The following is a 24,919-nucleotide window of genomic DNA, read 5'->3' on the forward strand; positions in this document are numbered from 1 at the left end:
AAACAAACACTAATCTAGGTGCTGCTGTGAAGGTATGGTGCTGCTGTGAAGGTATTATGTAACTGTTGTTAACATCAAGTAAAGGAGATTACTAATAATGTGAGGAGGACTCCTTTAACCAACTGAAAGCCCGTAAGGGCAAAAATGGGGTTTCACTAAAGAAGAAATTCCGTCGTGAGAATTTCTGCTAAAGCTTCCAGCTGGTCTGCCCTATAGATTTGGACTTGCCAGCCCCCACAACCATAGATGCCAGTTCCTTGAAATAAACCTCTTTATTTTTACACACACACACAAAATGTATGTGTATATGTATAATGCGTGTGTGCGCACGCACACGTTGTAATCCTACTGGTCTGTTTCTCTGGAGAAACCTGACTAATACAAACATCTGCTGTATACTGGTGCTGAGAACAAGACAAAGTCTGTTTCTGTTGCTTGCAACCAAAGAAAGCCCAGTACAGTTATATATGTCACTGTTTGAGAAAGAGAGTCCACAAAGATTTCACTGTTTGACACATGCGCTAATAGTTTAAGATCAAAGCTGTGAGTAGAATTTTTAAATTCTAAACCTACTGGCAATAAAACTAATTTTCTAGATTCCTCCAAAGTACAGGGAAATTAAAGAATGATGGCATCCTTAAGAAAGAAAGGGTGTCTAAAACAGCTGTCAGAATGTTCAGGTTCCTTTACTCTAGTTCAGGGATCAGGAAACTATGACCCATAGGCCAAATCCAGTCCACTGCCTGTTTTTGTGTGGCCTATAAACTAAGAATGTTTTTCAAATTCTTAAATAATTTTTTTTAAATCAAAAGAAAAACAGTACTTTGTGATATGTGAAAATTCTGAAATTCAAATTTCAGTGTTCATAAATAAAGTGGACACAGCCATGCACATCTGTTTACATATGGTCTATGGCTGCTTTTGCCCTACAACAGTAGAACTGAATATTGCAACACAGACAACATGACCCTAAAAACCTAAAATATTTATCATCTGTCTCTTTAGAGAAAAGTTTGCTGACCCCAATCTAGTTTATCAAAGAAAAGCATTAACCTATCTTCAGGAGGAATGGGTAACAGAAGGGAGGAAATGTTAGAAAGGAGGATACAAGAAAAGGAATAAATTAATTGTAGCTATTATTCTTTGAATCCTCACCATGTATGTACAAAACACTGTTTGGAGCACTTTACACATATTAATATTTATAATCCTTACAACATTCTTATGAGGTGGAGACCATTATCTTGATTTTATAGATGAGGCAGAGAGGCTAAAACAAACCTGCCCAAGTGCAACAGACATAAATTACAGAACCAGGATTACAACCCAGGCTGTTTGCCTAGACTGTTTGCCTCTAGCATCTGTGTGGTTAACCGCAACATTATACTGCTTTATCACTCGTCTTCTTGTCTATCTAATCTGCACAGCATTAATGATGTTGGTTTTCCTTAAAGTATTACAAACTTTGTAGATGAACCAACAATGGAATAAATGAAGAAGTTTGTGGCAGTGTATTCCTCAGAGAACTTGAGGGATGACAAAGACCTATGCCTATCTTCCTGCTTGAAGACAGAAAACTCAGGAAGATGCCCCACTGGATTCAATCAGTGCCTCCCCCAAACCACACTTGAACTCAGAAGCTCAGGCAAGCTTCAATGTGAAGGCTAAGATAAAGCATGTTCTCCTTCCACATGTCTTGCCTCATCATGATCAATTAAATAAGAATCTGGATGGTGGAGCTGTGATGTGGATATTTCTTAAAACTCCTCAGTTAATTCTAATATACAGCCAATCCTGGGTTGAGACCTACCACAGTATATTTCTCTCCTTTCAAGGAGAGTGTGATCAAAAGAAAAGAATACAGGTGAGGGGAGAGGCAAAGGTAGAGATGGGGAAATTTGACAAACTTATCTTCCAAGAATGGAATTTTCATTTAGTACCACAGCATGCTAGTAAAGTGCATTTCTAGTCTTCATGTCTCAACTCTACATCTAAAAACTTAAAAAAAAAAAAGGCAGGTATAAAAACAAAACTAAATATGTTTACATATACAGGTATATATGTTTACACAAGAAATTTCTGTAAGATACATAGCGAACTGATAACTATTATTTTTGCCTTATCTGTATTTTTTACTCAATCTGTATTTTTGTCACATGTATTTCTTTTTATAATGTATTACTTGTTTAATTAAAAATAATTAATTTTTTAAAAACAGTATGGCTAAAAGGATGTTCAAGGATTACTTTAATTATACTTTGAATACCAAAATAATTACGTAAAGAGCTAGTAAAAATTACTTGATACCTTCCTAGAAAGCAGTTTACTTTTTGTCAGAGCGCAAGACATAAAATCTCCCCAACCTTTATGTGCAGCAGAGATGTATATTCTAACAAATCTATTAAAGAACCTTTTCTACCAGATGACTATTACTAACTGAAGTTTTACTGGTACTAATCAAAATACTTAAACATGAGGGGAAATATTTTAAATAATAAAAAATAAAATGGAAATATTTCGAAGTTTTACAAACACAAATGTCTATTATACATTCTAGTTTTTATAATCATTTATAATGATCTCACATTATGTTTAGCTAAAATCAAATATCCTCCTTATATGGACAATTCATTTAAATGAATCTGAAGTTTTTAATATGGCTTCAGGCTTCAGAAAAGAAAGTAGGCAATGGGGGTGGTTAAGATAGTATCCAAGCAATCACACAGGCTCAGGCAAATGTGTAAGTCATAGTGAGTTAATGCTCAAGCATGGCTTGTCATTTGCTTGCTACTGTGAGTCTGAGTAAAAGATTCAGCTTCGTGTACATTAACAAAGTGTTTAAGTTAAAGTTTGCACCAAAGAATAAAATCTCAAACCTGGTTAAACGGTAAGCCTCAAGAGACAAAAATCACATTTGAGATGTCAATTTTTTAAACATAACTCGCAAGAAAGACCATACCACAAGGGAAGATGGTTGGTTTTTCACTTGGCTAGATGAAGAACCATGACCCAAAGCAATGTGAGCCTCTGTAATGAGCCTAAGCTAGCTGTGGTAACAACTCAACTCCAAGAGAGTCTACTCTTAGAAAACAGTCCTGTCCGAATTGCCTAGGTACTGAATATCATTTATTCTATTTATTATGATTAGTTTTTAACCTGGGTGAACATAGTATTCTCAGGAGAGATTTTTCATTACAAAGGTAAACTAAGTCTTCCAGAACACTAAGAGCATTTGAAAGTCTCACTCAAAAGTGTGTCTTAGGGAGTTCCCTGGCGATCCAGTGGTTAGACCCCATGCTTTCACTGCCAAGGGCACAGGTTCAATCCCTGGTCCAGGAACTAAGATCTCACAAGCCATGCAGTACAGCCAAAAACAAATAAATAAATACATAAATAAAATTAAAAAACAAAAGTGTCTTAAGAAAAAAGTTAGGTCATAGATAGAATCATAGTAAGTAGGGTCAGAATCAACATTTAAAGATTTTAGTAATGGTGTGAGCAGTTAAGTTTAAATTTAAAGGAGAAACTGTCTCAGAAAAAAATTAGTGCCTTAAAAAAAAAGCCTAGGGGCTTCCCTGGTGGCGCAGTGGTTGAGAGTCCGCCTGCCGATGCAGGGGACATGGGTTCGCGCCCCGGTCCAGGAGGATCCCACATGTCGCGGAGTGGCTGGACCTGTGAGCTATGGCCGCTGAACCTGCACATCCGGAGCCTGTGCTCCGCAACGGGAGAGGCCACAGCAGTGAGAGGCCCGCGTACCACAAAAAAAAAAAAAAAAAAAGCCTAAAAACACTTCTACTTTGAAAACCAAAGCATAGGGGCTTCCCTGGTGGCGCAGTGGTTAAGAATCTGCCTGCCAATGCAGGGGACACGGGTTCAAGCCCTGGTCCGGAAAGATCTCACATGCTGCGGAGCAACTAAGCCCGTGCACCACAACTACTGAGCCCGCGTGCCACAACTACTGAAGCCTGCATGCCTAGAGCCCATGCTCCACAACAAGAGAAGCCATCGCAATGAGAAGCCCACGCGCCACAAGGAAGAGTAGCCCCCACTTGCCGCAACTAAAGAAATCCCGCGTGCATCAACAAAGACCCAACACAGCCAAAAATAAATAAATAAAATAAATTTATTAAAAACAAAGAAAACCAAAGCATAATTCTTCTGCAACGTTTAATAGATCTATTCTCATATATTTTGAACTTTATGAACTCTAAACCTCAGAAAAATGTATGAATAACTCTGAAGACAATAATATAAAGGAACTCTGTAAAAATAAGCAGAAAAAGCATATTATGAGATATCTAAAATAAATACATTACCAAAAATGTACAAAGAGAGAGAGAATACATCTCCTTTTAAAAGGAATAAAAGTTAGATAGCAAAGAATATATATTCAAGATACTTCAATCAAAAAACCAAAGATTAAAAGGCATACTGGACAGAAATGTTGCGGTTCCAAGTATTTCCATAGAACTCACAGCTCAACAACTTGTCTACTTTGCAACTCAGAGGTACTTTTAGAGTTCTGAGTTACTGCCAGGCACTTAAAGTTCTCAAGCCTAAAAATGTCAATCCTCAAAAATTTGTATTATTCCAATCTAGTTAAAATACATATATCAATACTTGTGTCTTAAAAAAACAAAGAAACAAAATCTAGCCAAACTTAAACTGTAACTTGTAATCTGAAAAATATACAAAAGCACATCTGCCTACTTAACAGAACTTTTTATATTTCCAGATATAAAAGTACAACACTATAAAGTACAGTAATGAAAATCTAGTACCAACATCAGAGTAGGCATGTAAAGGAATGAAAAAGAAGTGAAAGCCTAAAAAGAGACTCAAGCATATAATGCAACTCCAATTCTTAAATGACCTGGCAATTCCACCATAAATGGGAATTTATGATACAGAAAAACACAAGCAAACAAAGATGTATGCCAAAAACAAAAAGAAAAAAAACCCAGGAAACAAAAGGCCCTCCAATAAAAGAATGGATAAATGTACATCAGTTCAGTAGAACACTGCTAAAAAGAAATGGGTTAAATTACATATAGTGATATGAAAAGACGACCAAAACGCCTCGGGCAAAAAAGCAATTTGCCATAGTTCAAGTTCAGTCTATTATTCTTTTTTAAAAGAAAGATAGGGACTTCCCTGGTGGTCTAGTGGTTGGGACTCTGTGCTTCCAATGCAGGGGGCGCAGGTTCAATCCCTGGTGGGGGAACCAGGATCCCAATCGTGGTGTGGTGCAGCCAAAAATAAATACATTTTTAAAAATAAAATAAATTTAAAAAAAAGATAGATACAGGTTTATAAAACTACTTACGTTAGAATATACACAGGAAAACGCTGGACAAATATTCACATTAATAGTGGTTGTCCTTGGGGAAAGGGACTTTCGATAATTTATACATATCGAAATACTAAGATATACAGAATAAAATAATTCTGCTTCTTGGAATTCATCCTAAGGAAATAATTTAGAATGCCTGGAAAAATTCAACTACAATGATATTCATAGCAGAGCTTTTATAATAAAAAATTGAGGGACTTCCCTGGTGGCACAGTGGTTAAGACTGCGCTCCAGATGCAGGGGGCCCAGGTTCGATCCCTGGCCAGGGAACTAGATCCCACATGCCACAACTAAGGAGCCCATGTGCCACAACTAAGGAGCCCTCGAGCCTTAACTAAGGAGCCCACCTGTCGCAACTAAGACCTGGTGCAACAAAAAAAAAAAAAAAAAAATTGAAAACTATACGGAATAATTTTTAAAAATGACTGCAAATTCACATAACAGATACACCTATTGATATTATTTATCCATTAGATATAATATAAAATATATTCATTTTCACAAAAAATTCACAATATTTTTTTAAAGGGAGCATGAACTATTATGCATCCAATCTCATTTTCTGAAGGAAAATAGATATGCACTGAAAACCACTGGGCAAGAAGTATACCAAAATGTTAACAGACTGGGAGGTAAAACTAAGAGTGATTTTTCTTTTAGCTTATTGTATTCATTCTCAACAGGGGCAATATTGCTCCTAAGGAGGTAAAAAAATCTTAACTCTTTTAGTGTACAAAGCACAGATTAATGTACAATAAATAAACAAATATACAGGATAATACCTGTGGTATTAAAATTTCATTAGGGGGACGATTAGAAAAATATATATATAAAGACTGGAGTGAGAGGAGCAAGTGATAATAATAAAAAGGCTGAGAAACACTGCCTCATTGGTACTCTCATTTTTTCTACAATGAACTTGGTATTACTTGGGTCTGAATAAGTAATACATGCACATTGAACTACTTAAAGTTAAGACATAACATTAATTTTCATTATTAAATATAAAGTTTATTCCTATAGTCCTAAGGCTTTAAAAATACAATACAGATTTAAAAAACAATAATACTAAAATGAAAACATAGAGTAAGAAATTGAAAAAGTACTGCATCAGAATTATCTGGGATCCACTGGCAGAGTTAACTACAGATTCCTTGGCCCTACTGCAGATAATAAAATCAACATATCTATGGATGGGACTAGTAGCTTTTATTAAATGAGGCACACTTATATCATCATACCACTCCATGGAAATATGAAATCCAGACAGATATATATTTTAATCTGGTCTAAGAAATTTTTTAAATTATGTACTTAAGTGATAAAAATAAAAATAACCTAAAAGCCCGGAAATCTAGGAATTCCTGCTAACTTCCTCCCTTTCCTTTAAGGAACCTGGAGATTCAAATTTCTTCACAAACTATCAAACACACCCTATTATCCATTATTTCTACTGGGTACAAGGCACTGTGAAGAATATAAAAGAAATAAGCAAAATTCATAAATTTTGCCACTAAAATAAACTCACTTCAGTTATATCTGCAAAATCCAGTATTAACTACTGGCCTTCTCAGGGCATCATTCACAAAGAAACACAAGTTTTTAATCCCATGATGAAAATTAAACAAGTAGGGAACAAAAGTCACTGTTAGGTAGTAATAACTGGGATGCTGTCAGCTACATTCAATTTGCTAGTTAATAAACGTGTTTGGCATGTCAGCCTTGAAATATGCAAGATTCAAAATTCTGCCTACCCCAAATTACAAACCTCCCATGTTAAAGACTCTGGGTTTAAAATGTTAAACCACAAATGCCAAGATTTACTGTGTACATAAATAATGAATCTACCTAAGTGTACAGGTAGTAGTCCCACTTAACTAAAAGGGAATACACTGGGTTAGTCAAAATGGATACAAAGGATTAAGACGGTGCTTCAGTTCCTAGTGATCTTCTCCAGTTTCTTATAGACATCGATGCCAACTTTTGGTGGTAGTAATAATAGCGGCAGCAATGATATTTAAGTGCTTTTTGTATGCCAGGCATACTTATTCAATCCTCAAACATGTCTTTTTCCATTTTACAGATGAAAACAACTGGGAAATAAAGAGGTGAAGTAACAGCTGGTAGATACTATATACAAACTTTCATAGTGTTTTGCCTGCTGACCACAAATACAGTATCAAATAACCAAATATTCAATGTGAGATTTGGAATATCATTTATATAAATACATTTATATCTTGTAATTAAACAATTATCTATAAAACAGTATACAAATGAATGTAACTGAGGCAAACCTGAGTTAGAAGAATCAAAAGTTTTCCAAGTCATCATATCAATAGTACACTTTTCCCATTTCTCTCACTTGCTACACCAAGAAAACGAACTTAATTTTGCTTGTTTTTGTTTTAAAGTACAGATTTTGTCATTATATATAATTCCATCTCAGGAATGCATTTGTTTAATTCATCTGTAAAGCCTTTAACTCATTTTATCCCCAAAGAATCTTCATCTGTAAAAGCTTTATTAAATTTAATTTCATATTCTATAATGAACTCACCTTAGAACCTTCATTTTCTAATTATAAAATATATATATGAACAGTGTATAAAATTCAGAAAAAAGTTTAAATTTAAAAAGGAAAATAAAAATCACCTGTAATCCCAACTTCACGATAACAACTTTGATCCTACTGATGTTTCCTTTTTGCCTATATTCTACATATGAATAGAAACTTGTAAAAAGTAAGAATTGAAATCATACTATATAAACATTGTTAATCAACTTTTTCTCTCTTAACAATAGAGCATTTCTTTAAATGGTGCAGACAAAAGCAATTACATGATTGATTTTCTACAAAACACTTTGGCTTATAGGACTAAAAAAAATAGTTTCTTATACTGTGAAAATTAACCACAAGGTGGAGAGAGGATGGTTGGTCCTTCATATAGAGCCATCTCTCTTTTGCAAGTATTTGAATGCTTTAAAAAAAAAATCATTGAAAAATTTTACTGATTAAATAGGCATTCTCTTTGTACTACTAAAAAACTTCACATGTCCATCTTCAGCACATCAACACACAGAAGACATTAAATACGTGGTTATGGAAATGTTATAGCTGCAAAAGATCAAAAATGTGACAATTCACTATAGACACAAGCTCAACCCAGTACCGTTGAACCTAAGCAGAGCCAGTTTGGAACACCACAAAGCAATGATTCTTTATGCCCAGTATTAAGGCCTACTGCTTACATACACACACAAGCAGATGGCACTGAGTGGTGACACAATCTCAAGCTTGTTCTACTGATGACAGTAGTACAAGTCTAAAGCATAATGGAAATAAGAGAATGACTACATCACCTAAAACCCTCCTACCCATAGTTTCAACTGTACTTGAGTTATAATGCTGTCATATTTTAAAGTAAAAATTATGACATTTGACTACTAGTGAGAAGTTACCAAACATTTATTTAAAATTCAAAAGAATGTCTTACAATGGAGTTTGTCCCAAGTGTGAAACTCAATATTCAAAAGGCACAGGAACTTTTTTTTAAGTTCCAGACTTATCATCTGGATGTAAAAGACACAACATCAAAATAACCTAATATCTGAAGATCTAAGCAAATAAAGGTGGGTCTGAAGACATAAGATTCACCTTCCAACTGACTTGCCCATGGTTTTTCTTAAATTAATCTAATATTCTTAAATAATTAAATTTATAAAAGTGTCACATCAACTTTTAGATATACACATCAACAGGGCAAATTGATACTTGTACTTTATATGCAAAACAATTTTCTGAAGCGTGAAAATCTCATGCCAGGGGGTTACATATGTCATTACTAAACTGATTATATGATTAGAACAAAGCGCAGCAGCATACAACAGGTGAGCAGTTGAAAGCTGTCACACAGAAATCTAGCCCCCAAAACCCCAAAAAACAAAAAAAGCACTTTGAGGATACCAAGAACCAAATATCACCTGAAGTTATCTTTTATAGACCCGTCATATTATAACCTTAGTCTCAGACAGCTAGAGACAAATTTAAAAATATGTTCCTTCTTCACAAAAACAACGCTCTTCATTCTGTCTAGGTTTACTGTACTTTGAACACAAATCAACAAGACAGATCCCATCCTTCATGAAGTAGTGATACTGCCACAAATGATGAGATTCATCATATCCTGTCAGAAGGTCCCTGTAGGCCACCATATCTAACCTAAAGTGTTCTTTCTACCCTTCAATGTTATTTATCTCCTTTTAGCCCTCATTTTATCAATTTCATTTCTCTTTTGGTGAAGATAAATTTCTTTTCACAGTCTAGCATAGCAACTTCCACGTGTTATCCATTTCCTTATGGTAAATCCTGTATTATAATCCCTTCCCTTTTGCAACCTTCCACTAAAATAGTTTCTTTCAATCTCTCGATTATCTGCATCTATTTTCATCTCTTAGGTATCCATTCATATTAAGTATTCATTTAAAAGTACTCTAAACTTAATTTATTAAGATATTAATTCATTTGGGGCCTTCCCTAGTGGTGCAGTGGTTAAGAATCTGCCTGCCAATGCAGGTAACACTGGTTCGAGCCCTGGTCAGGGAAGATCCCACATGCCGCAGAGCAACTAAGCCCGCGCACCACAACTACTGAGCCTGTGCTCTAGAGCCTGCAAGCCACAACTACTGAAGCCCTCGCGCCACAACTACTGAAGCCCGTGTGCCTAGAGCCCGTGCTCCGCAACAAGAGAAGCCACCGCAATGAGAAGCCTGCGCACTGCAATGAAGAGTAGCCCCCGCTCACCACAACTAGAGAAACCCTGCGTGCAGCAACAAAGACCCAACTCAGACAAAAAAAAAAAATTAATAAATAAATTTATATTAAAAAAGTTATTAATTCATTTGAAGGATTAGAAACTATAAATATGAAGTTTAGAGAGATCTCATACTGCTATTCTGCCTGAGTATTAACATCAGTCAAGGAAAAAAAATCCCCATTATGTATGTTTTTAACCCTACTAACCATTAAATGCCCCGGAATTATCAGTTCATATTTCTGAACAATAAATCACACACTATGATGTACTAATAGAAGACAGAAATAAACATCCCCCCACACTGAAACAGTTAGAGATTACGTGGACAACTAATGTTGGCTGCATAAACATTTTGATTACTGTTGTTCCGCCACCTCACTTCAAAAAACTACAGTAAAATTTTAAACAATTATAAACAATTTAAGAGATAGAAGCAGAACCAAAATAAGATGATATCTTGAATGTGAATGCAAGGGTCTAAAGCAGATTTCTTTTAAAGCTGAAAACATTAGGGACTACTCAGGTAGTTAAAATCTTAGTGAAAATTATACTTTCTGAGTTTCTGGTCTTTATTTCCCTCCTTAGAATTTTTACTGTGTGATTTATTTTAAGTAATTTAAGCTACATGGGGGGAGGAATTTTGCAGAGAAAAAAGATAGGTGAAGTCAATTATTTCTGAAGAGTTTTTGAGACTCATCTAATAGAAGAAAAAGGGTGTGCTGCACTGAAGAAAAGATTAGAGGGATAGAGGCAGTCTTCCGTCATTCACCTACTCATTCATTCATTCACTCATTCATTCATTCATGTTTGCATGCAAGCAAAACACAAATATTTACTGATCATTTATTTTGTGCTTTGTACTGCAGCAGTCCTTTCCTCTAAAAGTTTGCAGTCAGCATTAACCTCTACAATTAAGAGTCTGTGGACTTCCCTGGTGGCGCAGTGGTTAAGAATCCGCCTGCCAACGCGGGGGACACGGGTTCAGGCCCTCGCCCGGAAGATCCCACACGCCGCAGAGCAACTAAGCCCGTGCGCCACAACTACCGAACCCGCGCACCACAACTACTGAAGCCCGTGCACTCTAGGGCCTGCGTGCCACTACTACTGAGCCTGTGTGTTGCAACTACCGAAGCCCGAGCACCTAGAGCCCATGCTCTGCAACAAGAGAAGCCACTGCAATGAGAAGCCCGCACACCACAACGAAGAGTAGCTCCTGCTCGTCACAACGAGAGAAAGCCCATGAGCAGCAACGAAGACCCAGCACAGCCAAAAATAAAAGGAAAAAAGACTTAAAAAAAAAAAAGTTTGTGAATTTTCATAAATTATATAATCACCTTGGGTTTCATCATCCGCAGAAAATGAACTATACCCATTTCACAGATTTGCTGCGCAGATGAGTGTGATGTAAGGGTCTCCCTTCCCCCCAAAATACTGGTTCCTTTTTCCCTGTAAGTTCCTCTAGAGATTGGGACATTTATCTGTGGTTCTCAACCTAACTATGAAAAACCCTTTATTCTCCACAGATTCCATGTCTTTAAAGACTTTTGTGTATCAAATGCACTCACGTTTTATTAATCAGTTATAATGGCTAATTAGAACTCTCAAACTGTCAGACATAAAAACTAATGAAACTCAATGCTGGATTTCTGAGGGGTAAGCACAATGTTTTATTTCATTAACAGCCTGCAAATCACCACAATGTAGGATAATGATAATGTGGTAATTAGCCTCAAAGATTTGAGTCAATATAATTATTGGTCAAAGCAAATATACATAATATTTCACCTGTATAAATCTATTGAGAGCAAACACACAATTTTCATTAGGCTCTTTGCAATACTAAAAAGAATTCACTCTTATTTCTGCAGACCCCTGGAAAAACATAATTTATGTACCATAAATTGGTGATTTTCTATGTCTGGAAAAACTACTGGTTACCCTACAGATTTGTTTTAAGCCAGTATCATTAGTGACACCATCTTCAAATTCAAAAGTTACACATATTTATCCATAAAGGTAGGTAGTGATATCCTGCGTCTTCCCTTTGTATTTATAAGAACAAAATCCAAACCCTTCACCATAGACTTCTGTGATCTGTCCCTTGCTAACTTCATCTACCAGTCTCCCCTCGGCTTACCACAACGGCCTTCTCAATCATGACTAGCTGCTTCCCAGTTTAGGGCTTTTGCACCAACTGGCCCTCTTGTCTGGTTCACTCTTCTTGCAGATCGTCACATGTCTGGCTTTTTGTCATTCAGGTGTCAGATTAATATCATCAGGGAATTTTTCCTCAACACTCATTCTAAACCCTTCCATCACTATCATTTCTTCCTGTTACAGCTTCTTCATAGCATTTGTGACCTCTGAAATTATCTGTTCCCTTATTTGTTTGTTTACTGTTTCTCTCCACAATCACCAAACCCCACAGGTATAAAGAACTCCAGAGAGCAGTCTATTCACTGCCCTATCTTCAGTTCCTAAAATAGCACCAGGTACCCAATAATCACTCAATAAATATTTGTTGGCTAACTAGCCAAACTGCTTAAGATTATTTTGGGGAAGGACTCTGATTTCTTAGTCAAGAACTTACATTTAGCATTCAAAATTGCTTATTCAAAAGGAGTAAGAAAAAATGTTCTTTCAATGAAAAAAGAGTAAGAAAAATGTACACAATAATCTATTCAACCAGTGGGCTTTATTTTCTTTTATTTCAATCTTTTGGGATAGAAAAATATGAAAGTCTACTCATGTTTCACATACCTCATATGTCGCCTCATGTAAAAATTGAATAAATTTTCTTTTTTTAATTTTAGCTTTATTGAGGTCTAACTGACATTTAAAATTGTGAATTTTCTTATAATAGTATACCATGAGCTGCTAGCCACTCAATCTAATAACTTATTTTTGCTGCCAAGAAGCAAGTAGGCTTCGAAGAATGTAAGAAGTACAGACTGGGAAGGCTATATCTGACATCATAGTGACAGTGCCAGCGTGGCCCAAATCAGGGAAGATTCTGTTCTCAGCTATGCTTGGGGAGAAGGAGGGAAGGGTAAGAGTCATCAGTCCTAGGGAATGAACTGTAGTTCTGATTTCTGTTGATCAACAGGAATATCTTCAAATCAATTCAAATAGACTCAACTGGAATCTCATAGTTTGAGACATTAAATCCCTGTTTTGAATATCTGAGGTCTCTAGTAAATGAAATAACACTCAGTTGACCAGATCTGGGTTTTTGCAGTTTCACATTAAAAAAACAGTGTTTGTAAAAAAAATAACACATATACAATCCTCAATACTATGTGCTACATTTGCTTATTAATTTAAAAATATTTTCAAGGATACTCTTAAAGGGGAGGGATGTGAATAAAAATAATAATAAAGACTTTATTTCTGAGTTTAGAAAATATTTGAAACCTAAAAGAAACATTAAGAAAGGTATAAAACTCAATGGTTTAAAAAATGCAAACACCTTACATGTGTCACAAAGCTGTATTTATTTTTTAAAAATTAGGGGTTGCTTCTTTTTTCAACTGGTAACATAAAAGGAAGACAGCAAGCAGATAATTCACAGCTCATGTGAGTTTACTTATCAGTCAAAAAGAAATATTAATATAAATCTTTAGGCTAACTTGCTTACATATTATTCAGCCAAGTGGAAAGTACAATTAGCGTGGAGCTAGAACCAGGTACCAGAATGACTAAGAATGGCATTTGCTAACTCATTTTTTTTTAACTTAAGAAATTAAGAAAGAAGTACTGAAAGTGATATTTTTTCTAAAGAGCACATCCTCAGTTTCCTATTTTTTATTGCTCCATATTTTACTGCCTTCAACATGCTAAGCTGCTTAACAAGAAGTCTAAACTGCACTTTTCATCACTTCTGCTCACAAAGCTGATGTTTCTAAAGTCCAGTTGCATTCACAAAAGCTGGAAAAACCACACAGAGAAGAATTTCACCTTATAGTGAAGTATTTTAAGATAATACCTTCAGAAATACAATGTATAAAAGTGAGATTCCCTGTTAGCTAAGAACTCAAAATGTTAGATAAGTAAATTTCTACAGGAGACTATACATTTGTCAAAGAAATAGCATAAACATATGATTTTTATTGATGAAAAACAGGAATCTTTTACCCTTCAATTTTTTTAAAAAAGGTAGCAACAACCAAAGTGTACACACTGAGTCTTATCTTCTCTCAGAGGTTACCTAATTCCATGTAACCTATTCAATAGACGCAGACTCTTTCTTTTGAACTTCATCTCCAAACTGGGTATATTTGAAGATCCAGAGATCTTCACAACAGTGACTCCTAGCAACTCTCCCCAAAACCTTCCCTCTTGTTTTCCGTTAAACCCTCAGATCTTGCCTTACCTATGTGTTTAAACCAGTCTCCTTATCTTCAGTCTCTTTCTTCCTCAATTCATTCTGTACTCTGTACCTAGATTCATCTTCCAAAAGATGAATGCTCTGATCGGATCATTTTCCTCATATCAAAACTTCTTGTGCTCCCACATAAAGCCTATACTTCTCAACCTAGCATTCAACGACTTCCGAAGTCTAGTCCCAATCAATCTCTATGCCCTTATTGCCATTATTTTCTAATTATACAAGCCTAGGCTTCTGTCAAATCAATCTCCTATCCTCCAACTTGTCCTGAACTTTCTATCTTGGCTCATGCCACTCCTACCACAAAGAATGCCTACCACTCCCTTCCAGCTGCCACTGCTCAAGGCCCCTTTGCATCTCTGCATTTATTTATGTAAATAAGGACACACGAAAGGTATGTCCTGCCCCACCCTACAAAACTGGCCCAAAACTTCCAAACCCAACAACTGCCAGCTTTTATTAAATGCCTACTATGTGCTCAGCAGTCTTAAACAGTATTTCTAATCCTCTCAACAATCCTATAAAGTAGGTATTATTATTTATTCTCCTTTTAAAGATGAGAAACCCAAAGCTCAGAAACATCAAATTATATATTTAGTAGGTTACCTTAAATTGTACACTCAGTAAGTTGCCTCAAATGATATACTTAGTAAGTGGGAAAGCAAGGATTTGAACACAGGCTGCTTAACTCTACAGCCATTGCTCTAAACACTAAGTTGTGTGGTGTTTTTTTTTTGTTTAAGTCTGAATCATGTGACTATCCCTCTCATCTATCTGAAACAATTTAGTTTTACATTATAGCTCTACTTATTGCATACTATAAAATAAGCTTTCTCATGTTTGTTATTTTAGTAAAGAGAGAAGACTAAAATGCTATTTCTTTCCAATATAAGAACAATACTCAACTTGCAATGTCAAGGAATATCTTTTTTGTTACAAAGATTACTTTTACCTAAAATATTTTCAAAGAAAATCATTCCAACCAACTTTTTCAAAGACGACTGCAAATTAATAATCATACACGCTGATGGTTTTACAGATTATTAGTAATATGAGGATTTTGTGATTACCACCCAAGAATTGTAACAGATATCTATCAAATTGGCAAAGATTGTAAAAACTGACCTACTCAATGCCATTGAAGGTGCAGTGAGACACACACTCTTATACACAGGGTAACCACCCTCTGATCCAGTTATCCCACTTCTGGGAATCTACCCTAAAGGAAGAAAAAAAAAACAGAGATGCAATCAAAGATAAATGTACAAAAATGTTTGCCCCAGTGTTATCTAAAATAGTAGTATTATAAAGATCAACCTAAGAGTCCCACACTAGGAGAACAATACCCTGTTCAGAGAAAAAAGTAGGAGCGAAACTGTATGTATAGAAATATAATTCCAATTTTTTTTTAATTAAAAGAATCTGTACATGTGAGGAAAGAACTAGAAAAATGTACATTAAAATGTTAGTAGAAATTATCTCTGGGTGATAGGTTTATAGGTAATCTTCAATTTCTTCTTTACATTTATGTTCTTTTCAAAATTTGCCACAATGCAGCATGAATTAGTTTAAACGAGAAAAAAATGTTCAAACAGTTACAACCCCTGAAAATGGTCCTGAACCTAACAAGGGCATATTTCTTGTACTAGAAACTACACTTCCTACTGCAAAGAAAACATGAAACTTGTTTTGTTTCCAGCTTCTATTAGGCTCAGGGGTACTTTCAGATTGTGTAAAGAATGTCATCCAAAACTCAGTAGTACTCATGAAACTGCACAAGGCTCACTATCTAAAAGTCAGCCAACGCTCCAACAGAAAGCACCACAGTTAAACGAACTGTTTTACCGTATGCCTGTTGAGAATAATAAATGTCCAATTAATCCTAACTCAAAACATGCAAAATGGAAAAACCAGAAAAAGTATTCTCATTTTGCAAATTAACTAAATATACCATTGTTGCCTTATAAGCACATCACAGGTCTGGGAGGAACTTGAAAATAAAGCTGGCAAGCTACCAACAACATTCACTAAAAACGCACACAAATGCATTTTCTCTATATGCACATTTCTGTTCTATTGGACAGTTAACTTTAGTGGCACAGGTTGATTTTAATCAGTGTAGAAAAAATATTAAGCTTTTCTTCAAAAGAAAAAAAAATCCAAAACTTCTCACATTAAACATAGAATTAAAACTGTTAGCTGAACCAGGAAAAAACTTCCCTACAATGTGGCATATATGCGGAAAAGCAATTTGGAAAAAAAAAAAAAAAGGAAAGAAAAGACCTTTGACGGAAGTAAAATAGGCGGTTGAGCAAGCAATTCTTATTTTACTGCACTTTAACCAATGGGAAACTGGTTTGCTCTAATTTTTTTCTTGTTTAAAACATTTTTTTCTTGTTTAAACTAATTCATGTTCCATTGTGGCAAATTTTGAAAAGAACATAAATGTAAAGAAGAAGTTGAAGATTACCCATAAACCTATCACCCAGAGATAATTTCTACTAAAAAGCTGTTAGAAAATAAGACCACAGAAATAGTTGTTCAGCAACTAAGAGAGAATTAAAATATCGCATAGATTTTACTTAGAAAATGAGTATCATTCTATTTTTACTCAACCATGAAAATACAACATTTATTTAAAAGACATATGTCAGGTTCTGGGAAACAAAATAAATTACTAGGCTATATATGTAGACTATATACTTAGAGTAGAAACTACAGGCTCACATCTCAGTTTCTGTCAAACTGCCAAATACTGGGTCACCCAAACTTCTGTTCAATGACTGAATCTGAAATCTAATAATCAAGTTATGCAATATTTTCACAGCTAGAGTTTGAAAGATAGTTCAGGGGGCTTCCCTGGTGGCACAGTGGTTAAGAATCCGCCTGCCAATGCAGGGGACACGGGTTCGAGCCCTTGTCCGGGAAGATCCCACATGCCGCGGAGCAACTAAGCCCATGCGCCACAACTACTGAGCCTGCGCTCTAGAGGCCGCGAGCCACAACTGCTGAGCCCGCATGCCACAAGTACTGAAGCCCAGGCACCTAGAGCCTGTGCTCCACAACAAGAGAAGCCACCCGCAATGAGAAGACCACGCACTGCAACGAAGAGCAGCCCCCGCTCGCCGCAACTAGAAAAATCTCGTCCATAGCAACGAAGACCTGACGCAGCCAAAATTAAATAAATAAAATAAATAAATGCATTAAACATAAATAAATAGATAAATAAAAGGTAGTTCAGGGACTTCCCTGGTGGCTCAGAGGTTAAGAATCCACCTGCCAATGCAGGGGACACAGGTTCGAGCCCTGGTCCGGGAAGATCCCACATGCCACGGAGCAACTAAGCCCGTGCGCCACAACTACTGAGCCTGCGCTCTAGAGTCCACGAGCCACAACTACTGAGCCCACGTGCCACAGCTACTGAAGCCCCCGCGTCTAGAGCCTGTGCTCCGCAACAAGAGAAGCCACCGCAATGAGAAGCCCGCGCACCGCAACGAAGAGCAGCCCCCGCTCGCCACAACTAGAGAAAGCCTGCACACAGCAACAAAGACCCAATGCAGCCAAAAATAAATAAATTTAAAAAATAAATTTAAAAAAAGGTAGTGCAGGAACTTCCCTGGTGGTCCAGTAGTTAAGACTGTGAGCTCCCAATGCAGGGGGTCCGGCTTCAATCCCTGGTCAGGGAACTAGATCCCGCATGACGCAACTAAGAGCCTGCATACTGCAACTAAAAGAGCCCACATGCCGCAACTAAGACCCGGTTCAGCCAAATAAATGAATAAATAAGGTAGTTCAAAAGACATCAATGATTTGGAATAGATACTGAAAACTACATAAAACCCAAAGATTAGTGTTAAATGTCAGCTGCTAAAATAATTAAGTTATGGTTGATTGCTTAATGTCCTATAAAACAGCCAACATGTCTAGAACAGAATGATCCTATTTATAAATGAATTTAAAAATATCACTGAAAACAGAGTGAATGAATTTACTCTCCAGATCACACATCTGACAGATCTGAAATGTTCAGTCTGCAATAAGAGAGAATTCTTACTACTACTAACTTAGAATCTTACAAGCGGCATTTGGGCTTTGTCCAAAGAAACAGTTGTACCCAGTTCTTTGTGTCTCTCCAACTTTACACTTTTGTCACTGATAACTAAGCCACAGTTCTAGCCTAAGCAAAGTTATTTCTTACAACCAAAATGAGTGAGTATAACACAGCATTGCAAACAACCATGCGTGTTATAGGTATACATGTATGTATACTTGTGAATTTGAAGTAAATCAACTTAAGTTTTAATTAATCCAACAGTGTCTTTTATCAGTTATGTGTTTAGTACATTCCTATCCTTATGAGATATGGCCTAATATAAATATATTCTGAAACCAAACACAGAATTACATATTTAATTCCAAATTTGGTTAGTTTTACCATTCTACACTTCGAACCACTCTCTATCAATGTGAACTAAATAAATATGCTGAAGATAGGAAACTTATCTCTATCTCTGGGAAAACTGGATATGTGAAGAAATCTTTTCCAGATTTATCTAACCTAAATTTATATAGCCTAAGTAAGTCATCTGAACTTAAAAAAAAAGCCATTAGTCTAATGATTGAAATTAATTTCATAGAACATATTTAATCCTGAGACATTCCACTTATAAAAGTATACTATTTCTTATTTCAATTCCACCTTAATCATCATACACAATTTCCTTTTTCTATTGGTGCATACCTGTACCTTCTACCTCTAAAAGGCCTATTTTCAAGCAAAAATGACAGAATGGCATAGTTCTCTGTTGAACTGCCTAACTGATCAGAACATCATGGTAAGTTTATAGGTTCAAATTTCACACACAGAAAAAAGGGGAAAAAATGGATGTTTCATCTGTCTCAGTAACATAAGAAAGCTTAAATATCTTTATTTTTAACATTAATCATTTCCATAAGATATGAATTTGGCATTAAGTCATGCAGCAGTATATGACATGGGAACGAGCAGAAAATACTTGGCAATATGCCATAACTCTTTTTAAAACTGATGAGTTCAATCTGAAAGGAACATTAGGAGGAAGTAAGTTTATGTTCACAATTTTAAACTCACCACAACATTAAGATATATTTATACAAGATATTTTTATTGACCTTCTAAAATAAGAGAATTTTAGAACTGGGAGCTTAGAGGTTATCTGAGGTTCAATGAACATTTACTGAGTCCCTAGCTTGTGTCAGACACAGTGCTAGGTGCTTGCAGGTAACTCTATTAGTTCAACCCACTCAATTCATAGATATTGGAGTTTCCGCTCATGCCAAATCAAGCCATGTAGACGCCCAGTGGTATGACTCTATCAAAACAGACTGGTATCATCCTCCTTTATAATCTAAATAAAATTTCAAAGATGCAGTGCTGGCCTTATTTAACAGAAACAACAGTCTCTGTGTTTTGAATAACTTATAAAGAATTACAACAATTTAAAAATTCAACTGTGAAAGTCCTCAACCAAGTACTAGCTGAGTAATTTACTGCAAAGAACAAAACATGGGGCTATCAGAGATGTATGATTCTAAAGACATACAAAACAGAAATTAAACAAATTGCAGATGCCATTTAAAAATCCCTTTGAAAAAAAAAAAAAAGAATTATCAATATGAAAAATTAGGTGCTTGATTGGAATGTCCATTCTATATAAAAGATCATCAACCATATACTAACAAAGTTCTTGAGTATCAGTAAACACTGGCAAGATCTGAAGTTATTTAACTATCACATTATGTAAAACTCCCTGAGGGCAGAGATCCTTTCTAATTCAACTATGTATCCCCAACAGTTAGCACCAACAGTTAGCACGCTGCTGTCAAATGTTAAAGAGAGAGGTGAGCTAACTAATGAACTCACGTGAGCTACTGGAAAATTCAATCTAACAATCTAAAAGGTCTCTTTTTTATAACTCAAATTATTTTTTAAAGTATTAAATAATAATATTCAATGCAAGTGACACTGCATGAAACTTAAGACCAACAACTGTTACTTTTAACTAGTACAATCTACTCTCTGAAGGAATTAATAGACACACCAAGAAGACAAGTATATTTATATACTTTGATTCAGCAGTACTTCTGGAAATCAATTCCAAGGAAATATTCGAAAAGAAAGAAAATGTTGCATACACAAAAGTGTTCATTTCATTGTTATTTTCAATAGGGGGAAAAGGAAACTACCTATACGCCCAAGAGCAGGTAGATGGACTATTTTGCAACCATGGAAAAAGGTTTAAAATGAAGATTAACCTCCTAAGGTCTTCCTGCTTCTACTCCCACCCCCCTCTCCAAGTTGATTTCCACACAGCAGTCAGAACATTTCCCACAAACGTAAGTCAGAACAGGTCTCTCTTCTACTCGAAACCCTCCAGTGGTTTTCCCATCTCATTCAAAGTAAAATCCAAAGTTCTGACCATTGCCTAAAAGGCTTTATAGTGGCCTCGGGTACTTCTTTAACCTCAAGCTCTCTCACTTTCCCTCTTGCTTACTGGCCTTCTCCAAAAGGCCAAGGCAAAGACTCAGCAGTCTTTGCACTTAACAGTCCTCTCTGCATGTAACCTTCTTCCCCAAGAGAGCATATATCCCTCACTCATGTCTTCCCTGACTACCCTTCCTTGCTACTGTTTCTCTTTATCCTCTTACCCTACTTTACTCTTCTGCATACCTCTTATCATCTGACTTATTCTATATTTATCTGGTTATGGCCCACCTCTCCTGATTAGTATATAAGCTCTATGACAGCAAGGACTTTGTTTTAATAGGTATTTAAAAAGCACTTGTTAGATTAATACTGGATGTTGATAATTGTACAATAATTATTAACTACATGAAAAACCATGCATATAAACAAGCTTGGAAGAGAACAGGAAAAATGATCTATGAACATTTTCAAGTGCTGATCATATTGCTAAGGAGTTTGCACAATAAAAATCATAAGTCAGTCGTGATTATGATTTTAAGCTGTCAAAAGTGACTGTAACAATCTTATTTCCTTCAAAGCCGTTTGTTTAAAATTACTAGTTCAGGGGCTTCCCTGGTGGCGCAGTGGTTGAGAGTCCGCCTGCTGATGCAGGGGACACGGGTTCGTGCCCCGGTCCGGGAAGATCCCACATCCCACATGCCGCGGAGGGGCTGGGCCCGTGAGCCATGGCCGCTGAGCCTGCGCGTCCGGAGCCTGTGCTCCGCAACGGGAGAGGCCACAGCAGTGAGAGGCCCGCGTACCGCAAAAAAAAAAAAAAATTTAAAATTACTAGTTCAAAATTATTGGTAAAAGTCATTAATGAGAACTTTTCCACATAAAATTGTAATAACAATCACTCTTAAATCTTGTTCCCAAAGACCCAAAGTTTAGTCTGTAAGGGCAGACACTGTCATTCCTGAGGTCACACAGAAGGTGAACAAAGGTATTTGAACAGTTTTAATATGGAACTGAATAATACTCAGGATTCCAGTTTACATTTAAGACAAGCACCCATGGTTGGTTTCAGAGGGTCCCTGAAACTGAATGTGAAATTTTGTGCATAAATGTCTATTACTTCTTTCTTGAGGAGAGAGTCTATACGTATATTTCACTATATTCTCAAAGGTGTCAGTGGCCCAGAAAAGGTTAATAATTAGTATTTTGTATATTGGAAGTGAAATGCAATCTACTAATTTGAGCTACCTCTCAAAAAGATAGATGATATGTAAAACTTAGACACATCTTTGTAATCAAACAATTCATTCAAGAAATACCAAGTGCCTACCATGTGCCGGTGGGCACGGTGTGATCCTCAGTACCTTACACCTAAGTATATTTTGTAGTACATAATTCAAAATGCGGAGTAAACAAGATTCACTGAAACACCAGACTAAAAAGAATTTCAACCAACACAAATATAATTTCAAACAGAAAGTGTTATAGGAAATCATAATAAAGACAGACAGGGGCTCAGGGCCTGATTTAGTGCTTATTATGGCAAAATATCGCAGGTATCAGTTACATCAAAGGAAAAGAAAAACTACACACACGTGTGCCCACCCCCACACACTCTGACAGGAAACCAAAATAAAGTTTCCAAATCCTGTTTCCAGCAGCATCCCTTCTGAGACTGCCCTTTCAGCATGCTTTTGAAGGTAGGAGCCCCACGTTAAAACTAAGAGCTGATCCTTCATTTTTACTGTGATTAAAAACAGGAAAAATCATCATCTCACACCCAGGAAGCAGAAAACAGTGGCCACCTGTACGACTGTGACCCAATAACCTCCTGCCCTGTTATTCCCTTCCTTCTTATAGCCACCTCCCTTCAAAGCAGTGACAAAACGATCTTCCCTCCCCAAACGGAATACATTAACTCCTCAACGCTAGTTCTTTTTCCAAGAGGTCAAAAGGTCCCCTAAACTGGTTCTTAGCCCTGTGAGTTGATGTCTTCCCCTCATCTTTCCCCTATAGCAGTAAATTACACAATTTATCCGAAGACACTGTCCTTAACTTCCTGAACGAGGGGGCAAAAGACACTCCTACCAGTCCCCGTTTGAAGGAAGACAAGAAGAATCACACAGTGACCTCTTCCCTAACAAAATTCAGGGAAAAAGCAGAGATCCAAGAAAGGCAACGCTCAAAAAGCGAACACATGGCATGCTACGGAAGACGTGGGGGAGAGAGGGCGGGAAAGGAGCTGAGAGGTGGAGTGGGGTGTAGAGATGTCAGCCCTGTGCACTGGGGGAATGAAGGAAGGAACGGGAGACCCCGAACCCTAACAAGGGAACAGAGAAAGGACACCGCTCCCGTCTACCCGCACCTCTCCAAGGAGCCGAGGGAGGACAGAAAATTCACCCAACCCTGCAACCCCCTTCTACGCGTGCCCCCCAAAGGGTGAGCTGCGTTTGAAAGAAGATCTGACCCTAGTCTGGGGACAAGCAAGAAGAAAAAAAATGCAGCGATGTCTAATCTTCTACCTCTCTCAGGCAGCGAGGGGCGAGGGCACTATGTCCGGGGAGATGGCGAGGGAAATGGGCTTGTGCCATGACACCTCAGGGAGTTGGAGGGTGGGGGACACAATGTCCTCTTTCTCTCCCACACCCGGCCCGGGCCCCTCCCGTCCCTCTCCCGCAGGCCCAACCACAGTCGACCGGCTCGGTCCGCGGGCGTGGTTGGCTCTGGCCCCGGGCGGCAGCGGCCGGGCCTCCCCGAGCCCTGGCCCCTCCCGCCGGCCAGGCCCCCGGGCCGCCGCCCCGGACACCGAGGGAACGCGGAGAAAGAAGGGGGAGCCAGGGGACTGACCGGCGACAGGAGCCGCCTCAGCCCGGGCTCGGCCGACCCGCGCCCCCTGCTCCCTCTGGGGCCGGCTCCGGCTCCCCGCCCCTCACTCACCCCCACGGTCCGGCGCCTCCTCCACCTCCTCCTCCTCCTCCTCCCTCCTCTCGGCCGTGGCTCCTGCTCCGGCTCTGCGCGGCGACGGCGGCGGCGGCCTCGAGAGCGGCGGCGGCGGCGCCTCCAGAACGCGCACGCACGCAGCACGCAGGCCCCGCCCCCTAGTTCCGCCCCGCCCCTTCGAGTCAGCGTCGGCGAGGTTTCGGCCCCCCCTTCCCCGCGGCTTTCCGGAGTCCGCTTAAAGGGGCCGCGCTGGAAGGCGGTGGAAGAGCTAAGAACGCAGAGGAAAGAGCGGGGAGTTGCAGCTTTGCCTTGCGCGGGGTGGTGGTGTGGGAGGCTGGAAAGGAAATGAGGAAGGGTCTGAAGATTCAGGAGAATAGAATTTTGGAGGGAATGCAACCATTTGATAAGTACTAATTGAGCATCTAGTAGGTGCTAGGCACTGTCCTAGGTGCAGGGAATAATGCCTTTGGCAAGCAAAGGCCCCGTGGAGCTTGCATTCTAGGGGGAGAGAGGAGACACAACAAACAAGTAAACAAAAATTTCGGGAAGTGATATTGTGTGAAGAAATATAAAGCCAGGAATGGGATGACTTTATAGATGGCCAGGTATTGCCCCTCAGAGGAGACCTTTGAGCACATACATGTATGATATGAAGGGGTGAGCCTAGCAAATACCTCGGGAGGAGAGGGGTAGGGGGGTCTTTCCAAGCTGAAAGAACATCAGCCATAAACTCAGAAGTGGGAATAGCTTGGCATGTTGCAGGACCAACGAAAGGCCAGTATGGCTGAGTGTAGTCAGTTAGCCAGAGAGCAGTAGTAGTTAGGCTGAGAGAGGTAGGGAAGAGGTCAGATCCTATGGAGCCTTATGGGCTGTTAATAAGAGCAACAGAAAGCCATGGGAGGGTGAGCAGAGGAGTGACCGCATCTGATTCACATTTGAAAAAGCTACTCTTGCTAATGTGT

At 38.0% G+C, this 24,919-nt stretch overlaps 1 protein-coding gene across 2 annotated transcripts in view; it reads right to left on the bottom strand.

The window, feature by feature from the left end:
- Positions 1-24,093, bottom strand: part of RAP1A (RAP1A, member of RAS oncogene family) — a 73,679-nt gene extending 49,586 nt beyond the window's left edge. The window contains exon 1 of one of the 2 annotated variants that reach the window (XM_029227799.1): positions 23,955-24,093. The gene's annotated coding sequence lies outside the window, so the exon portion shown is untranslated. Of the gene's footprint in view, positions 1-15,682; positions 15,753-23,954 lie in introns of those variants that run through there. The other variant, XM_029227801.1, reaches the window with a different exon arrangement.
- Positions 24,094-24,919: the final 826 nt, after the last annotated feature.

This window comes from Monodon monoceros, unplaced genomic scaffold (genome assembly GCF_005190385.1).
Source record: "Monodon monoceros isolate NGI ecotype Baffin Bay Population unplaced genomic scaffold, NGI_Narwhal_1 Super_Scaffold_18, whole genome shotgun sequence".
In the NCBI taxonomy this organism is placed as follows: domain Eukaryota; kingdom Metazoa; phylum Chordata; class Mammalia; order Artiodactyla; family Monodontidae; genus Monodon; species Monodon monoceros.